This window comes from Euprymna scolopes, chromosome 12, assembly GCF_053919585.1.
Source record: "Euprymna scolopes isolate OS-2025 chromosome 12, ASM5391958v1, whole genome shotgun sequence".
Taxonomy (NCBI): Eukaryota; Metazoa; Mollusca; class Cephalopoda; order Sepiida; family Sepiolidae; genus Euprymna; species Euprymna scolopes.
In genome coordinates, this window is record NC_136493.1 from 114415138 (window position 1) to 114436297 (window position 21160).

At 39.0% G+C, this 21160-nt stretch overlaps 1 protein-coding gene across 1 annotated transcript in view; it reads left to right on the plus strand.

Moving 5' to 3' along the window:
• Positions 1–3152: 3152 nt before the first annotated feature.
• LOC145291464 (EKC/KEOPS complex subunit LAGE3-like) overlaps positions 3153–21160 on the plus strand; it is a 103439-nt gene continuing 85431 nt past the window's right edge. The window contains exon 1 of the mRNA XM_080137323.1: positions 3153–3294. The gene's annotated coding sequence lies outside the window, so the exon portion shown is untranslated. The remainder of the gene's footprint in view (positions 3295–21160) is intronic.

Genomic DNA, 21160 nt, shown 5'->3' on the forward strand with positions numbered 1-21160 from the left:
TGATATTTTAAGAAAAGAAAATGTGAAAATATCTCTTTCTGTAGTGAAGCGAATCGGTCAAAGGTTCGAAGTCGAATGCTTGGTAAAAAGGAAATCCGGATCTGTTTGCCCTAGCGCATTCACTTTGAAGGACGGCCACAGGCTTAAATTAAGTTGTGAAGGATTGAAAGAAAACTTATGTTGACCATAGCAAAGAATTCAAAACAGGGGCTGGAAATTCTCTTTCTAGATATACAATATTTAGAAGAATGAAAGAAATGGGATTTTCTTCTAAAAGGTGTGCAAAGAAGTCATTTTTATCTAAGAAGAACATCAATGATAGAAAGAGATTTTTCTCGTGTAATGGCAAGAAAGATACAGACTGGTTCAGGAATGTTTTCTGGTCAGATGAATCAAGATTTTGTTTTGTTATTGATGCTCCCGAATGTTGCAATTGAAGAACTGGAGAAAGATTTTCACCAAGTTGCATAAAAACGACAGCTAAACACGGGAATGGAGAGATAATGCTATGGGGAACTTTTACTGCAGCAGAAGTTGGGGAACTTATTAGATGTGAGAAGTCAATCAATACAAAGGAATACAATCGAATATTAGAAACAGGACTGTTACCAAGTATCCAGACGCTGTGAATATCTCAGAACATTATTTTTCAACATGATAATGCCCCTGCACACACTGCTAAAATCACAAAAAATGGTTTTCTGATAATTCAATTAATGTGATATTTTGGTCAGGTCAAAGCCTCGATTTAAACCCAATCGAGAATATTTGGTCCATAATATTTCGTGCATTGGATGGAAGAACTTTTTCAAACAATGACAAACTGTGGGAAGCTGTGCAAAGTGAATGGAATAGCATCTCCTCTTCACAGTGTTCCACTTTGGTTGAGAGCATGTCTAAAAGGATTAACCTTTTAAAGAAATCAAAAGGGAATGTGATTCCATCCTAAGCATTTATTAAAGTAAATGTCTTGTTCTGTGCTATTATTCTCGTTTAAGTTTCCTTGTTCAATTGTTCTTTGTTCAATATAGCTTTTAGTGCAATAAAATGTATAAAATTTGTTTGGCTTATTTTTTTTTGCTCACGAGTGTAGATTGTGTATAGCTGTAATGAAATGGTCCACATTGTTTCCAGGACGAAAGGTTTTCTGTAGTCTTATAATTTCATGTATTCTTTGTTGGTGCCTAACCAAGCTGTAATCAACATTCTTTTGAGCTGAGAAAGGTGTTGTTAAAGAGGTTGATTTTAGGACAGTCAGCATATCATCTATCTCAGCTTTAATCTCTCATACAGTATCTTTGGGTAACTATTTTGGTCTCATTTACAAGTTGAACAGTAATGTTTTTTACCCTTTAATGAGAGTAAAATGTTTGGCTTGGGTGAAGCTTCTGCATTATAATAAACGCAATTTCTTTCTCAACATTTTTCTCGCTTACATTTTTATCTATAAATCGGGGGAGATTTGTCCTATTTCACGGTGACACTTATTGGGTGAGTTTCTATCAGTATCCCCCCTCACCCAGTTTTAAGCCATTATCGACTCTCCAGAGACAGCATGTTTGGGGTCGACCATATCGTTGTTGGTTTAACTTATCAACTCGACACTAGTTCTTTTCTAAACCAAATAAACATGTTAAAATATGTTAAGCACGCAAAACTTATCCAGGTGGGTAGAAGAGTAACTTGTCTTGACTTTGGTAACATTCATGTTATGCAGTTGAATTTTGACCCCTTTTTACGTTTGTTGTTTTCGCTGCTAAATTTCCAAATATCCTAACTAAATAAGCATTTACTTGGTCGACGTGTACGAGCCCTCCCCCTACATATGTTTTCTTTTAGTCTTTTTTTTTTTTTTTTTTTTAAATTTTTTCAGCAGATTATTATCAATTGAACACTTATCTACCAAGCCGGAAAACAATTGCAAAAAATTCAACATTTAAAGATTTTTAGGGGGTGCTCAGTTTCTAATACAATGTTCTAGAAAAGAAAAAAATATTTAGTTGTAAAGGACTAGGACATATGAATCCTAATCCCGTTACAAAAGAAAATAATGAAACGAATGGAATGAAGTAAACAATAACTCAATTGCGGAATGAAATAAACATGTCGTTTATTTTCTGTTGAAAATAAAAATGGTTTAGGTGTAACACGTGTTCATTCAAGTGTTGACGACTACATGCATGGAAAAGAAAGAAATGAAGTCGAGGACGAGAAATGGCCATCCCGCATGTAGAAAGGAAAATAGAAAAGGGAATGTTTGCCTCAGCAAAACCGTGCGTTCATGATAGCAGTCGTCCACGTGGAAAAGTCTTCAAAACCCAGAGCTATTGACGCCGAACTTGCCTAGTTGACAAAACCAGGTGAAAGAGAAGAAAGAGAGGAAGTTGAATAGTGTCGTGGACTTTTATATCGGGGTGAGTGTTCTGACTGCGCATGTCTGGAATTCCTTTCAGGGGAAGTGACGTTTCGCATGTGTGCGTACTTGTGCGCGTATGTGTGCGTATATGTGTGTACGTTAGCGTGTGTGTGTGTGTGCGTGAATGTGAGTGTATATACGTGAACGTGAATATATGTACATATCTGTGCATATGTGTGTGCGTACATGTGGGTGTATGTATGAGGATGTGTATATGCGTGTGTGTGTGTGTGCGTATATGCGTGCGTACATGTGGGTGTGTATATGTGAGGGAAAACATGTTCGAACAATGTCGACCATTTAATTTTATTACAACCATTTTTTAGGGCTAGGGTGCTCTTTCTTTAGGAGTGCTGGCTGGCTCATTCGGCCCACCTTCCGACCTTGTGTGACATCCTCACCCTCGCGACAGGAAGGAGGTAAATACCTACCCAGTTCTCGTGCAATAAGTAAATAACGAACATGAATTAAAAAAAAAACAAAAAAACTTAACAGGTACTTTTCTGTATTTAATTAGCTCATCCGCGAGGGAAAATTTAAACACAACGTTAGTTTTTAATGTGGAGGAAACTAGTGGCACAAATGTGCGTGGGAACAAAAGCACTTGCCCCGTCTGCACTTGTTCATAAATGATAAGGTAGCAGGAGATAAGCAGTAAACCATATTAAATGAAGAGATAATGCCTGCGACAATGGCCCATTCAAACCTAACAAACACTACAATTCAATCTAAACGAAAAACCGGATAAAATATTACAGACAACAGATTTCTGTGTGCACCGGTCTTTAGACAATTAGAGTAATCTCCCCTTGAGAATTTTACACGTGCGTTTTCTCAATACTATTTATTTACTTACTGTCGTTGCTAAACAGAAAAAGGTTTGTAATTTAACTTTGTTAATTCCAATCCAACATATACAGTCATATTGTTAGTACAATACAACAACTTTTTGTATATACTAAACTATTTACGGGTTTGTTTTACTGTACACATAGATTCGAAAAAGTTGTCACAAAACAAATCAAGATAAGTTACTTTTCTACCTAACTGGATATGTTTTGCGTGTTTATATTTAATGTAACATGTTTATTCAGCTCGAAAACAGTGTTTACCGATGTATTGGAAAATTTAAAATGGCGGCCGACTCTCTCTCTCTCTGAGACGCTAAGTTTGGGAAAAGGAGTTATAAATAAAAAAACAGTCAAAATACTGTTAAAACCCGCCGGGGTTTGTATTACTGTACACATAGATTCGAAAAAGTTGTCAAAAAACAAATATATAACAAATAAATGTTATCAAAGGCAAGATAAGTTACTTTTCTACCTAACTGGATATATTTTTTGTGTTTTTATTCAATGTAACATGTCTATTCAGCTCGAAAAACACGCAGTGTTTACCGATGTATTGGAAAATTCAAAATGGCGCCCGAATGTCTCTTTAACACGGTAAGTTTGGGAAAAGATGTTATAAATAATAAACTAGACAAAATACTATTAAAAAACAACCGAATGTCAAATTATGTCACGGTAACATATATTGAGCGAATTTCTAACAGTATTTTGTCTAGTTTATTATTTATAATACTTTTTCCCAAACTTACCCTCTCCGAGAGAGAGAGTCGGGCGCCATTTTGAATTTTCCAAAAAATCGGTAAACACTGCATGTTTTTCGAACTGAATAAGCATGTTATTGTTACACTGAATAAAAACATAAAAAATATATCCAGTTAGGTAGAAAAGTAACTTATCTTGCCTTTGATAACATTTATTTGTCATATATTTATTTTTTGACAACTTTTTCGAATCTATGTGTACAGTAATACAAACCCAAGAACAAAAACGGGTAATCTCCAAAAATACCGTTAGGGCTTACAAAATGGCCGCCAGAAGAGTCACGTGATCCGGTTGATCCAAAACATGAATCGTGCAAATGGAAAACGCAGCCTTGAAGGCAAACTTTGACAAACAATCACAATTTGTTTGTATTTAATTTTTTGTTGATATAATGTTGTTATAAAAATAGGCAAACTTTGAGAAACAATCTTAGGTTGTTTTTAGTTAAAACAGTGTTTATAAAAAGTATTTTATTCAGAACAAACAAGTGGTCGACTAGGTGTATCAGAATTTTAGGCGGAATTTTTGACACCTGTTTTAAAAAACAAACTGTGATTGTTTCTCAACAAAAAATTAAATGACCGTTCTAAATAAATTATTTATTATTATGATATTGAAAAACTGTTTTTGTACTTAATTATTATGCTTGTTTGTCAAAGTTTGCTTTAAATTTGCGTTTTCCGGTTTCGTAATACGGCGATTCATGTTTTGGATCAACCGGATCACGTGACTCTTCTGGCGGCCATGTTGTAAGCCCTAACGGTATTTTTGGAGATTACCCAAAAACGCTGCGACGATTTTTTTTTAATCTAACAAAGTTTATAACATTAATAATACAAAATGTAGTCTTTACGCGACTATTAAGAGAATCGTTTTTGTTTTATGTCACAGGGGTTAATACCATGCAAACGGTAAATTTGCCCTAAGTCCGACTATCACATTCGTTGTCAGCGATCTCAATTACCTATAAAAAAATAAATTAGAGTGGTCGGTGTTCTGTTGTAGCGTATCTGGATATGGAATGGAAATGGGAAGAGTCCTCGCTGGGTGAGTACATATGAGGTGGACTGGATCACTGTCTAGAAGGCTCCATGATGTAAAGGACATAAATGAAAGTCCTCATCTTCTGTTGGTTGCTGGACGACGTGAAAACAGATGTCCTTTACATCAGAGCCTGAAACGAGATGAGGCAAGGTGAGTATGGGGGAAATAGAGTGAGTGATAGCTACCTATCTATTACCTTCTTTTTTTTTTTCTCGACTACATTACAAAAAATGAAAATGCAACGATAGTTGTCGAGGAATTATTGGTGCTAATGCACTTACTGATCCGCGCTATTTTTTAAATCGTATTTCCAAGTTTAATTAAAGTTTTATGGTATGTTTTTTTTGGTACTAGTGCAGAGAGTGATCCGGATGTAAATAATAACGTTATTATTTAAAAAGCCATTCTTAACATGGGTATGGGAGGGTGTTTTGTACCTATTCTATACTTCAACCTTACAATTGAATAAAAAAACATATAAAACATGTTGAAAAAAAATTATATAACTGAGAGTAGCTAACCTGAAGTGAGGTTGCGAAAAAAAATACAATCTTCTTTGCAACCTTCTTCTCAGGTCTTGTAACCACAGTAACATAAAAATAAAGGAATGAAGGTATTTATTTTCAGAAAATTTACAAGTAAAAAATCAGAAAAATTTGGCACAAGGCCGAAGATGGGGGAGGGGAAAGGACGGTCTTCTCTGATTAGTGCTAACTAATCTAACCTAACTAGTTCCTACTTTCACTCTACTTACACCATAATACCACATTCATACTATACATCCATCAGCGTATACATCCTTCATCAATCACCATAAGAACATCATACCATGATAACCTAATTAAAACCCTTAAGAAAGGGGGGTTTGGGAAGATAAAAATTTTATATACAAAATACAAATGAAATATTTACAATGTTAGTAACAAAAGACCCCCCTGTTGTTAAACTATGGCAGATATACCGATTCGCCAGTCGAAAGGGTGATGCGGGTCCGAACGCTTTATTTAAAACACCTCTTACGAAAACTTCGAAAGGGAACCCGCATCTCTGGCGAATCAAGCGACCTGTCACCTAATTGGGGAGGGGAGTGGGGTTAAAAAAAAAAAAGGGGGGGGGCAAACTTAAAAGGGACCTAATGATCGCTATCACACACTAGCTAGGTTATGAACAAAGAAGCCTAAATAATGGTCCTACTCTTGCCTATATCGTGACCTACTCTGGACTAAAAACGAGTCAGGGCTGACGTTCGTTCCTGTCACCCAAAATTCTTTTTTCTAAGGAACATCCAAGAACCAGTCAAGACTTGCTTCTCTCACCCGACACACACGCGCAACTGACACCCACTTTTCAACAAAGTCTGACGGAGAGAGTCTAACTCTCTCGGCCTTGATACGATCCTTCAAATAATGACGGAAGAGTCGTATAAGGTCGAGGGGAGCAAAGTCCTCAGATCCATAGACCACTTTCATACGTGTGTTCCAGATAACACCTCTCATCACAGCTAGCAAGGTCAAACACAAATCTTTTCTGAGCCTATCCGTTGTCGGAGCCCAATTGCTACAGACATTAATAGGAACCAAAGTTAATGAGGATGTGTTTAGTATGCGGACCATGAGACCTGTAACAAACTCAATCAGCGGCGTCACGATGCGACAATAAACGAAGGCGTGACATAAAAGTCTCGTCCTCATCGCCGCACCGTTTACAAATAGGCGAGTCCACCAAGCCAGCTGAGTGGAGTCTCTTACCGACCCAGAGAGCATCCCGAATTACCAGCCAGGTCAGGGAAGCCTCGTCGTTAGTGAGGCATCCTGACCCAGGCGCCCAAGGCCAGATTGAGCGGAGCTGCTCCTTCGTCAAAGGGAGCCTCCCACCGATGACATCCGTTACGGATCCCCTCACTAAAACCCGATATAATGCCTTTCGGGACAACAGCAGAGTGTTAGAGAGGCTTTCCTTCACTCTTAAGAGGGACTTCAGTGCGCGCCGGCACTCGCGATAGAAGGGACATTCACCTCGGGGCAACCTGTGTGCCTCCCCCTCGGAGTAGTGCACCCCTCTCAAAGCCGGGAAGGCTTTCTTAGTGTCCTCCATCCAGAGGCCACCGTTTTCCCTATCTTGTGTGCACATTCGATCTAGGTAGTAGAGCCGTAGTGTGTATAGCCGAATCTCCACGTTTGGCATACCTAGACCGCCTTCAGAAGGATGTAGGTAGCAGACATCGCGACAGACCTTAGGGGCCCTTCCAAGCCATAAGAAGTTGAAAAGAGCCCTCTGCAAATATAGCAGTGTATCTGACGGGATTGGAAGCACTGATAGACGATAAATAGCGATTGGATAGATGTGGGTATTACACACCTCCGCTCGCCCCTTTAATGAAAGGTTTCTACTGATCCACCGTGAAGCTGCAGACCGTACCGCTTTCAGAACCTCCGACCAATTTTTCTCCAACTGGAGGTCAGGACCAAACCAGACGCCGAGTATCTTGCAAGGCCCATCGCTCCAACTAAAGGGCCCCTGAAGGGGCATACCCCTCCAGGCACCAATGCGCAAACCCGAAGACTTGTTGCAGTTAATTTTGGCCCCTGTTACCGTTTCATACAATCTGATTTCTACACCGACGACACTAATCTCAGCACTGCTCGTTACAAGCACAGTTACGTCGTCGGCATAGGCGGAGTACTTCGCCTGGGCATCCACACCTGGCAAAGTGATTCCGCGTAGGACCGGATTCACCCTTAGCCTGCGCAAAAATGGCTCGATCGCAAGCACATATAGCATGGGTGATAACGGGCACCCTTGACAAATGGAACGTGACAAACTGAAGGGTCTCGACCTCTTCCCATTTACTTCTACCATCACCGCGGGGTTAGCATAGAGAAGATGAACCCAAGAGCAAAATTGCGGGCCAAAACCGGCCGCCGATAAAACAGCCCCCAAGTACCGATGGTCAACCCTATCGAAGGCTTTGGACTGATCTAAATTGATCAGCGCGGCCTCAGTGTCGACTTTTTCTATCATCAGGCGTATCGAGTGCAAGTTATCCTGGATTGTCCTGCCCTTCACGGCACACGTTTGCTCGGGGCTAATAAGACGAGCCAGGACAAGCTGCAGACGATTTGCGAGAATCTTGGCCAAAATCTTTAACTCAGCGTTAAGCATCGTTAAGGGCCTGAAATTACCTAACCCATCCCCACCATCTTTGCTTTTTCGAACAAGCTTTATCACACCCATGGTAAAGTACTTGGGGATTGAGCCGTTCCTAAACCATGAGTTAAACAAAACCGTCAGTAAGGGGACAAAGATGTGCGACAACCTCAAATACACTTCGTAGGGAAGACCATCGGTCCCCGGTGACTTATTAAGGCCGACCCGCTTTAAGGCTTCAATGACTTCATCCTCCATTATGCCACCTTCGCACCTAGCCGCTTCGGTCGTCGAAAGACGAGAAAAGTCAGCCAAATAGGTGTCGAACTGTTCTAATGACAGACCGGGTTCCATGGAAAAAAGCTCCTGGAAATGGGATCTAAACGCCTCCAGCACACCCTGGTTTGTGGTCACGGTACGCCCGTCCGGCAATGTGACACGAGCGATGTGCCTATCAGCCGCTTGCCTAAGCTCCTCTGCACGCAGTTCAGCGGCCATGTTTGTTGCTTCAGGGGCATTCTTTTTAACCTAGCCCTAATCGCTAAGGCTTGGTGCTCCTTTTCAGCAAGGGAGGCAAGCCGAGCCCTAATTATATTAACGCTAGCACTATCCCCCTCCTCCACCGCCCGATCTAGTCTAGACTCTAGTGTCACTTTAGCTGCCCTAGAATCTAGTTTGAGTCTTTTGCTAAAGTCAGCAGCAAAGGACCTAATGGCTTCCTTAACTTTTACCCACCACTTATTCCCAATAATTGCCCCCGTCAATTCCCGCTGTAGGGTTAGTAATAGCCCGTCACGGAAGCCCTTCACATCGAACAACGACGTGTTGAGCTTCCAGTAACCGGCTAATCTAGGCTTATGTCTATCTAAGTTTACCCGTACACGAACAAGTCTGTGATCCGAGTAAACTATATTGTGGAAACTTGGACAATCCAATACTCCTACGTTGACTCGCTTAACTAAGAACCGGTCGATATAGCTCGAGAGCTGTATCGAATCGGAGCCGCCTCTACCTGTCCAAGTCCACACTAAGTCACGGGGCTTTTCATTTTGGAATTTGTCGATAAGATCAAACTTATCCACAAATTCACGAAATAAAACAGCATCCCGATCTCTGTTAGTTCCCCTAGATGTTAACCCAAATCGATCTAACTCGGGATCCAGGACGGCGTTCCAGTCTCCCGCTAAGATAACCGTTCTGGAAACATCTATGAACTGCTCGATCTGCCGAAAAAAACCAGCCAGCTCAGAATGGCTATTGGGCGCATAAACCCCAATAAGACGTAATGCCCTACCCTTTATGGTAACATCCAAAACACATAGTCTTCCCTCCGGATCCGAGTAACACGGGTCACATGACGCATCTAGAGACCTTTTAACTAGCCAGGAAACCCCTCTCGAGCGAGAATTATAGCGCGCTGAGTAAGCCTCAAAGGTCTTAGACATTGCACCCAAATGGTCACCAGGAATAAGGTGGGTTTCCTGCACACAACACATATCCACTCCGAGGTGCTGCAGGTCCAAACTCAAGCGCCATTTGCGCGAGTCGGCCCTTAGCCCTCGGACATTTAAACTAGCAAGCTTGAGATCCATGGTGGTACCTTAGGGTTGGGAACCAGGAACGAACATCGCGGTCGTGAGCATACCGACGGCTCTCGTGAGGGAATAAGTACCCATCGTAGTATCGATGAGGCCGTCACGAGAGATACCACCGACATGCAAAGGATAGGTTAGTTTTGCTATCCTATATAGGGAGGGGTGCATTTTTACCGGGACCCTCCCAACACAACATTTTTTAAGGTTTTTTATATCGCTATCTTTAAGCACAACAAGGGGAGTGGGAAGGTTAAAGGCTTTATTTGCTTCTTCGAGCATTAGCCAAAGGTCCTTGGCCTCTTCTTTTTTCCGAACGACGGTTAGGATTCTTTTGGCGTTTGGGAAATTTACAGGGGTATCTACTAGTTTCGCCCCCACCTCCTTGAACTCAATTAGTTTTGTGAGGTCAGTTCCTTTAAAGTTTTTATGGTTGTTGATGGCGGCTTGGTTTAATATGCAGATGTCTTTGCCAGGGAGGTAGAGAGTCTTTTTTTGTGTTCAGGCGAGGGGGTAATGTCCATAGCAGAATGTGTGTTTTTAGAAGGAGATGCAAGGGGAGTGTTGTGAGTGGTCGCAGAGGTGGATGGAATGGGAGAGGAGGGTTTGTGTTTTTTTGAGGGGCTTAAATGTGTTAGTTTGGGCTGTTTATAAGGGATCGGAGTTGTAACTGGAGGAGGCATTTTGAGGGGGGAAGGAGTTTTTGGCTTTGTAGGAGACTGGGTGATAGGGTTGGTTAGGGATTTGGGGCTTGGTTTCGGAGAAGTGGGTCTACATGGGGATTTGGGCGATGGGCGTTGAGCGTCTAGTTTCTTTTTTAATTTGACAATTTCGAGATACTTTTCTTTTCCGGGGTCATTTTGCAGCATTGCCTGTTCTTTTATTTCGTCAAAGCTCAGGCGTCCAGGGGTTTTTCTCCCAGGGGCGATTTGCCAGGGTTCTCCCCTGAGGATTTCGTCCGATTCTGTTTTGTTGGTAGGCGACTTGGGAACGCTTTTTGATGTGGATCCCAAGTGTTGTCCGCTGGAATTTTTGGTGTTTGGTGGAGGTTTTTTTAAGGGGCACTCTGACGTGAGGTGGCCAATTTCGCTGCAATTCCAGCATGTCGGCCTTCTTCCAGCCACTATTATAGGGAGTTTCTCCTCTCCTGCCTCGAGGAAGACAGGGATCGTATCGAAGTTTGCCTTATCGAGGAGGATGTCATAAGACCATATGCCGTGGAACTCGTCCACCTGCACTGAAACCATTTCGCCATATTTTAGAAGGAAGGCGCCGATGTGTTCTCCTTCAATGTGGTGAGGTACATTAAAAACGGACACCGTAGTCCGTCTTTTTCCCATATATTCTGATCTTAGAATATAGTTCTGAGTTATTATCTCTTTTTGTGAGATAGTTAGGCAGTCATCTTGGGAGTTGAAAAGTACACTCCATGTGTTGTAGCCCTTGCACTTGACGATGCGCAAGGGTCTAAAACCAGCTGTAGCCAAAAGGTTGGTGACGATATCTGCATTTGCTCTTATAACTTTTTTACACTTTCTGTCGACTATAAATATAGTCAGACACTTTTTTTGGATTTCCTCCAACCTTGGCACGTTGACGATTAAACCCTTGTCGGTGACAAGATCCAGGCATTGTTTTGCCTTTTCAATAAATTCATTGACGTTGATATCCACTTTCGGTGGTTTGGTCCAGTTGTTTGGCGTAGCAGTAGTGCCGTTTTCTGCTTCAGTAATGTCGACGACAATAGGCGTTTGGCTCGCCAAAGCGGCCATAGCCGAACCGTTAAAAAGACGGTTAAAAGAAAGTCCAAGAAAAAAAAAAAAACAACTGTTAAAAATAACAGTAAGACAAAGGGAAAAAAAAGCGTCGTGTAGAAAAAAAAATCCGACGGTAATAAAAATAAATAAAAGGTTGAAATCGCTGGTAGAGTCAAAAATAAAGGAATGAAGTAACTCTTCACAAAGGAGGAAGGTTTTTATAACAATTACTCTATTAGTATAAATAACCACAAGGCTATTGTTCTTCTTGACTGTTGGAAGAGCACCCTCACCTCCGGCAACTACACTCAGGTAAGCTATGTATTATTCACTACAAACTTTAATTAAACTTGGAAATAAGATTTTAAAAATAGCGCGGATCACTCTCTGCACTAGCACCGTTTTTTTTTTATTCAATTGTAAGATTAAAGTATAGAATAGGTACAAAACACCTCCCCCTCTGCATGTTAAGAATGGCTTTTTAAATAATAACGTTATTATTTCACCACGGATCAATAAGTGCATGAGTACCGAATTATTTTTGCATCTTGTAATTTTGGATGCTAAAACTAACTATATTTTTATTAAGTTAAAACATTAAAAAAAGAAAACTGTGGCATTTGTTTTTGATGTAACAAAGTTGATAACATTAAGGTACTAAGCCATTCTTAACATGGGGAGGGTGTTTTGTACCTATTCTATACTTTAACCTTACAATTGAATAAAAAAACATAAAACTTTACTTAAATTTGGAAATACGATTTAAAAAATAGCGTGGATCAGTAAGTGCACTAGCCACCAACATTAATAATACAAAACGTAGTGTTTATGCGACTATTAAGAGAATATGGCAGTTACCATAGATTTTAATGACGTTTGAAAAAGGGTCACCATTTCGGTTGGTCCCCTTTTTGGAGCACCTCCGAAATTAGAGAGAGAACAAGAGTGCTGAAAAAGAATGGATGTGGAAAAGAAAACATTGGGTTATAATTAAGTGCGACGAGACTTTAGGATTGATGATGTTTTATAAAGGTTTCCAAGATATAGGGGTACAAAGAGGATGGTACATTTCTTTGATAAAAGTCTTTAGCCAGGGAAACGGGTCTGGCGCGTGTTGATGCTTCTATCGTTTCCACATGTCTGAGGCAGAATTCTTCTTTGTATCTCCCTCCAAGACAGTCCTCTATTCCGATTGGCTGAAACCTCTGGTGACGTTGAGAGAAGAAAGGAAGAGAAAAGTAGAAGAGTAGGGAGAAAGAGAGAAATAAGGGAAGCATACCGTAGCAGCATTATAATAGTAGTTCACTACACAAGTCCCCCTCCAAATAACAGAGTTAAGTACCCTCCACAGAATTATTATATGTGTGTATTGCCTAAATTTGTTAAAAATAAAAGTACTCATTTTTCTTTTTCCATGTTACTTCCCTACCAGATCTAGACTTATATGTGTCAGCAATTTTATCTTCAACTTTGTCGGTATCGTCTGTCTTAATAAGTTTATCATTAGTAGTACCATCATTTGTCTGTGCCTTCTTAGTCAGTCTAATTTTATTAGTACTAGTTGGTTCTATGTACGGCTTTAATCTATCTATTGATACGTGTGTATGAGTACCGTTGTTCATATCGATCTGATAATGCTTATCTGATCGAGTAAAACCTTCATAAGGACCTGAGTACGGTGCTTCTAATGGTTTCCTAACTCGATCAACTCTGAGCCATACTTTTTCACAGGAAGATAAACCTTTCGGTATAAATGTTTTGGGACTGTCATGGATATATCTTTTTCTGTTGTTGAGTACATCAATTTGGGACATCCATTCACACAAATTACGTATGTACTGGTTATTAACTGGAGTGTCTTCTACTCTCTGCTTGTGAATCAACTGCTGAGGAATCAATATCAGAACTCCAGTAACAGACGTAAAAGGGGAAAAACCTGATTCATTAGGGGTGCTATGTATACCCAGCAGAATCACCAGTATCGCTTTCATCCATGATCCTTTTCGAGCTATTATTACCGCTTTAAGGGTACGGTGTGCTCTTTCGATCACACCGTTACTTTGAGGGTGATACAAAGTTGTCCTCAATCAGTAAAAACCTACTACCTTGGCTAATTCCTGGAACAATTTGCTCTCAAACTGATACCTCTGTCAGTTACAACATGCAGTGGGACTCCAAATCGAGCTATCCATGCATTGATAAACGCTTCTGCTACCGACTGTGCAGTTATCTCAGTCATAGGCTGTACTTCAATCCAGCGAGTTGCACGATCAATGCAAGTAAGCAAATATTTGTAAGGGCTCAGGTAAGGGTTGGACTCATTGCGCGTTAAGGACAGGAGTCCAACAATATCGATATATACCGTCTGGAAACGTGCAAATGGTAACTAAAATTCTTGGACTGCAGACTTTGTGTGTCTGTGAATTTTTGATTGTTGACACACTACACATTCTGCACAAAATTGTTTAATCGTTTTATCTAAACTAGGCCAAAAGTATCTGGACTTGACCAGTTTTATAGATGCTCCCATACTAGGATGCGGCAAGCTATCTAAACTGTTGAAAATAGCTTGACAAAGCTCTTTTGGGATAAACGGTCTGGGGTACTTAGTTGAAGTATCGCATAGGACTGAGCCGACTTCGCTTGACACACAATATTCTTTCAAATTAGTGTATGACTTTATTTCATCATCACCTTTTTGTGCCTGGGCTATTTCAGCCAAGTCGCATGCATCTATCTGCACAGCTAATGCAGGCCGAGACATGCAGTCTGCAACTATATTCTCAGCTCCTTTAATGTACTCCACGTTATCAATATATTCGGTAAGCACTGGTAAGTGTCGCTGTTGTCGATTTGACTTTGCTGGTGTCCGACTATAAAATGGCTTCATGTGACGACCTTCTATGAGGTGGCAGAAATGTACCACTGAAAAATAAGTTGCTAGTAGCTCTCTGTCAAATGTGGAATACTTGGCTTGGGTTCGAGAAAATTTCTTGGAAAAGAAACCTATAGGTACTGGTTTCTTATCTATCAACTGGTGTAATGCAGCACCAGTGGCGTATTGACTAGCATCTGTAACTAAGTGGTATTCTGTAGCTGAAGACTGTGGATGAGCTAACACCGTAATTTCCGATAATTTGCTTATTATTGTTTTGAAGGCGTTAGTTTCTTCCTCATTAAGCTCGGTCTTTGCTTCAGGATCCAACCTTATCCGTTTGGATAGTGGTAAAATTATGGATGCATGATTAGGGACTAATTTGCGGTAAAAACCTGTCATATCCAGAAATCTATGTAAGCTTTTTGAATCCTTAGGTATCGGAAAATTTCAAATTCTTTAATTTTCTTTAAAGTAGGCAACAAGCCTTCTTTGCTTACGTGAAGGCCTAAGAAATCTAACTCTGGTACTCCGAATACACACTTATCTAAGGAAATCTTTAAATTGTTATCACTAAGGATCCTAAATACTCTATCTAAATCTTCCTTGTGCTGTTGTTCACTTTTGCTAAAAACTAGTATGTCGTCTAAATATATAAATATGCAATTTAATTTAAAAAATATTTTATTCATAAAACGCTGAAATGTAGCCGCAGCATTCTTTAAACCAAATCGCATGTAATTAAACTCAAACCAAAAGGTGTCACTACTGCTGTCTTAGGCACATCTTCAAGGTGTACCTTAATCTGATGATATGTTGCAGTTAAATCTATTTTGGAAAAATATTGTTTATTAGCTAACTGTGTGCAGGAGGAATTTATGTATGGTACCGGGTAGCAGTCTGTTTTGGTAATGCTATTTAACGCACAGAAATCACCGCACGCTCGATATGACCCATCCAGCTTCTTCCCTAAGTGCAAAGGAGTTGCCCACTCGCTACTGGAAGGCTGAATAACTCCCGTATTTAGTAACTTTTTAAATTCTGCCTGTGCTGCGTCTAACTTAGGACCGGAAAGTTGTCTGGCTTTAGCAAAGACTGGTACATGGCTGCCTGTATCAATCCTTTGATACACTTCACCATAGTCTTTGTTTGTGTCGCTATGTGGTGAAAGCACATTATTATATTTACCTATTACTTCTGTAACATAATCCGCTAGGTCTATTTTGTTAATCACTACAGCATCGGTTACCGTTACTGCATTGACTGTAATTTCACGCTCTGTTACATTATCACGGATGGATCTATTTTTACAATCCACTATAATGTTAAATTTAAGTCAAATCCTAACAAAGGGTTAGTGACATCTGCGATCACAAAACTCCATTGAAAAGATCTTCTCAAACGGGATATCTTAACTTTGAGGTTTGTTTGACCATAGTATTTTATGCTTTCACCGTTAGCGGTAGAGATATGAACAGGAGTTGGCTCCAGAGTAATTCCATTTACTACGGAATGCGGTAAAATGGAAACACTGGCTCCTGTATATGATAAAATTGACTTTAGACACTCCTATTTTAGCAGAAACTTTTAATAACGGCGGCACTACTGGATCAAATGCAATCCGCCTTTCTAGTTTTCCGAATCACTAGGGGCGGGGGAGGAAGGGCGCAAGTTAGGCGGAGTCTGTAAGCTACTCTTTTTCTTTGGCCACGTACACCATGGCTTACCTGTACGAGCCTCCTCCGCGAAATATATATGGGCTCTACATATCTGCGGCTGCTGTTTCCTTCTATATGGACATAGGCCGGCTGGAATGGTTTCACTAGTCTGGTGGCAATATGGTCGTTTGTCCCAGCTCGACTCTCAACCGCCTGAAATACTGACATATTTTCTATTAACGGCATCAAGTTGTCAGATAGTCGACCCAACTCCGTTAACGGCATTTCAGTGTGGCTGCTATTACTGGAGCGATTTGCTTCGGAAGTGCGTGTATGAATTTATGGCGCACTATCTCGTAGCTTGCCCCTATTCTATGTGCGACCGTTACCATCCCCTGGAGGTATAATGACGGACGACCAGCTAATGTAGTAGTCCTCATCAACTTTTCCAGGAGTTCAGGTCTGGTCTTTTCATATGCAGATAACACAGACTCCTTTAACTTCACGTAGTTTAGCTACTGCAGAATTGCTGGTGGTATATTTGTTACCATGTCAGGCGGTAATGCGCTGATAACCGTATAGAACTTAGTATCATCGCTCGTAATGTGTCTGAAGTGGAATTGAGCTTCTATTATCGAAAACCATCCCTCGATATTCGTCTCCATAAATTGTGGAGGTTTTACGCTAACCTGTTGTGCGTCCATTATTATTATTACTAATTATTAATATTACTATTATTACTACTATTAATTATTATTCCTATGATTATTATTAGTTACTATTATTATTATTTATTTATTTTTTTTTTATTATTTATTTGTAGCTGCGACTAAGGGAAATGGCTGAAGCAAGAAGAGAGAAAAGCGAGTACTCACCAGAGGTTAATTTCAGGAGATGCTTGGAGAAATAGCGTCAATTAAAATTTTTTTTTTTATATATATAAATATATATATGTGTGTGTGTGTATGTGTGTGTGTGTGTGAATATATAGTCAATGTTCTTAAAGAAAAAAAAAACTGAGTTCGTCGATGCATACACGTGTTCCAAAATTGGCTTCACACGCGTGCGTCTAGAAGGTTCCTTTTTCTGTGTGCGGGTGTGTGTGTGTTTCAGAATGAAATTTGGGATTCTGTATTGATTCTTAAAGTCACTTTTTTGTTGTTACAGAATAGTTTTTAGACCAGATTTAATTTTAGTCATTTATCTGGTGAGAGTCATATAAAAAAGTTTTGTTTTTCTTTTTTTTTTTTTACTGCTTATTTTTCTTGTTTGTTTGTTTTGCCTTATTTAGCATAAACCGTTTCACAAAAATAGCAAAAAAAAAAATATATATATATATATATATATATATATATATATATATATATATATATATATATATATATTTAATTATTTTTCTACTATTATCGGCATTTCTTGGAAAGCGGATTTATATATACTTTTTTTTTGTAAGGTTCTACTGTAGTTTTAGAAAGGCTTTTTCTTTTTTACTCTGTCACGTTCTCATCATTTTCGTTTTTTTTTTTTTTGTTCTTTGAAGATTGCGTGGAAATACGCACATCGGGCGTTCACCAAATTATGGTTACCATAGATTTTAACGACGTTTGAAAAAGGGTCACCATTTTGGTTGGTCCCCTTTTTGGGGCACCTCCGAAATTAGAGAGAGAACAAGAGTGCTGAAAAAGAACGGTTGTGGAAAAGAAAACATTGGTTATAATTAAGTGCGGCGAGACTTTAGGATTGATGGTGTTTTATAAAGGTTTCCAAGATATTGGGGTATAAAGAGGATGGTACATTTCTTTGATAAAAGTCTTTACCCAGGGAAACGAGTCCGTCGCATGTTGATGATTCTATCGTTCCCGCATGTCTGAGAGAGATTTCTTCTGTTGTATCTCCCTCCAGGACAGTCCTTTATTCCGATTGGCTGAAACTTCTGGTGACGTTGAGAGAAGAAAGGAAGGGAAGAGTAGAGAGAAAGAGAGAAATAAGGGAAGCATACCGTAGCAGCATCATAGTAGTAGTTCACTACAAGAATCATTTCTGTTTTCATATCACAATTTACGACGCTAAAACCAACGATATTTTCATTAGATGAAAACACTTGAAAAAGAAAGTTGCAGCAACTTTTTTGTTTTGTTTTTGTTCAACTACATTTTTCGGGTTTGTATTACTGTACACATAGATTCAAAAAACAAATATATAGCAAATAGATGGGCGGAGGTTAACAATCCTACCACTTTTCAAAAATCGCTAAAAGAACATGGCGGACAACCTACGCATGACACTGAAAGTAATTAATGCTCCCTCTGACACGTGACCGGAACTTAGGGGGCATATGTGTATTTGTTTTGACTTTACATACGTGAATTTACAACGAATTGTTACGTGGTGTGGAAAGAAAAACCAAAACATTTTTATTTTATTTATCTGATGATTGGAGATGTGCCAAGTGTAGAACAAGGGTGTTGGGACGCGCGTGGCACCTTTTTTGAAAATTCGAATTTGCATCTTCAAACTACATCCCAAGTAATGTTTGACTTTGTTTGTCAGACACCTGTGATGACTTCCGCGGATTTGAGTGGCATTTCTAAGGGTTCCGCCATTCAGTGGTACGAGTTTTGCCGAGATATCTGCACCTTCAAACTACTAAAAGACAGAAAGATGTTGGGCGGACCAGTACATATAGTCCAAGTGGACGAAAGTTTATTTTTTAAACGGAAGAATAACGTCGGTAGGATTAGAGAACATGATTGGGTCATAGGGTTCTATGGCAAAACCGAGAAAGTCGTTTTTTTGTGACAAATACCCGACCGGTCAGCCATAACACTAGAAGCGGCCATTATAGAATGTGTCGCACTAGTTTCTGTCATATTTACCGATGAATAGCGGAGCTACAGCAGGCTTGGACAATTGGGCTATCAACATGGCACAGTTAACCATTCAGAACATTTTGTAGGCCCCGCTACAGGTGTCTATACAAACACTATAGGGGCCTACTGGTTTCGAATTAAAAGAAAAGTGAGGTATATCTCTGGGTCAGTAGGTGAGATGAAATGGTCACGTGGACGAAGCAAATGTACAGGGAATGAACAACGCAATTAGGAACTTTAATGTGTTTTTAACACATGTAAAAGAAAGATATCCTGTCTAAAAATAAAAGTGTTTCCTTAATAAATTATTTCAGTCAGATCCGATGAATTGTCAGATGTTTTTTACTTATGAAGAAAACGTGTTTTGTTTTTTTGGTTTGGTAAATTTGGGTACTAGTGCAGTTTTGCCAACGTGAGAAATACGAACTAAAAAAAAACTTGAAATATTTTTCTTTAAATTGTTAGGTGAAAGTGAAGAATGGTTCGTACACTCGCGGTGGCAAAACTGCACAAGTACCAAAACGTGTTATGTTTTTTTCTAATTTATTTGTTTACATTTTTTTACCATACTTTTGGTACTAGTGCAGTTTCGCCAATGCGAGAAATACAAATTAAAAAAAAACAAACCCAAAAAACAATATTTTTCATTAAATTGTTAGGTGAAAGAATGGTTCGTACACTCGTGGCAAAACTACACAAGTACCAAAATGTGTTATGTTTTTGTTCTAATTTATTTGTCATATTTAAGAAAGGACCAACGTTTCTTTTTATTAATGTAAGTAGTTAAATAAAATAAAAATGTTTTGGTTTTTCTTTCCGCACCACGTAACAATTTGTTGTTAATTCACGTATATAAAGTCAAAACAAATACACATATGGTCCCTAAGTTCCGGTCACGTGTCGGAGGGAGCGTTAATTACTTTCAGTGTCATGTGTAGATCGTCCGCCATGTTTTTTAGCGATTTTTGAAAAGTGTCAGGATTGTTAACCTCCACCAATAAATGTTATCAAAGGCAAGATAAGTTACTTTTCTATCTAATTGGATAATTTTCTAGTGTTTTCATTTAATGTAACATGTTTATTCAGCTCCAAAAATATACAATGTTTACCGATATGTTGGAAAATTTAAAATGACGCCGACTCTCTCTTTAACACGGTAAGTTTGGAAAAAGGAGTTAAAAATAAAAAAATATGCAAAATACTGTTAAAAACCCACTGAATATATGTCAGCCTATGTCATGGTAACATATATTGAGAGAGTTTCTAACAGTATTTTGTCTAGTTTTTTAATTTTTAACTCCTTTTCCCAAACTTACCATGTTAAAGAGAGAGTCCGACTGGACGCCATTTTAAATTTTCCAATACATCAATAAACACTGTTTTTCGAGCTGAATAAACATGTTATATTAAATAAAAACACTAATAACATATCCAGTTAGGTAGAAAAGTAACTTATCTTGCTTTTGATAACATTTGTTATATATTTGTTTTTGACAACTTTTTCGAATATATGTGTACAGTAATACAAACCCCATTTTTCTTAAGTAAATATTATGGTAAGGTTCTATAAAAAAAATTAGTCTTTAAGCTTAAAACCCAAAGAATGAAAACATTACAAAAGAAATGAAATTTTTACGACTATGTTTTTTTCTTTTTTTTTTTTTTTTTTACTACTTTTAAATTAACAAATAAATGTTATGGTAAGATTTTTGTAATGTGAAAATCAAATGTTTGTGTTATTAATATTATAAGCTTTGTTACAGAAAAAAAAAGTCGCCACAGCTGAAAAAAAAATAGTTTCATCCTTGTCTGCCAATGAAAAAAAAAAAAAAAAATTTTTTTTTAAATTCTGTTCTGAAAAAAAAAAAAAGAAGTCTTTCCAACATTACTCCCCCCCCCACTTGGAGTGCTTTTCTTCTTTTTCGTATAAGTTTAAATGTTCCACAAAAGATTCGTACGCCATGTGAAAAGGCAGTTTGCTCCATGAAGGCACATTCAACAATCGTTGTTTATGTTACCGCACGCTCGCGCATAGCGTAAAGGAAGCAGTAAAATGGCGGAAAGTAGTTCCTTTGTTCAGGGGTTAATACCATGCAAACGGTAAATTCGCCCCAGGTTTGATTATCGGATTCATTGTCAGCGACCTCGATTACCCCTAAAAAACAAATTAGGAGTGGTCGGTCTTCTG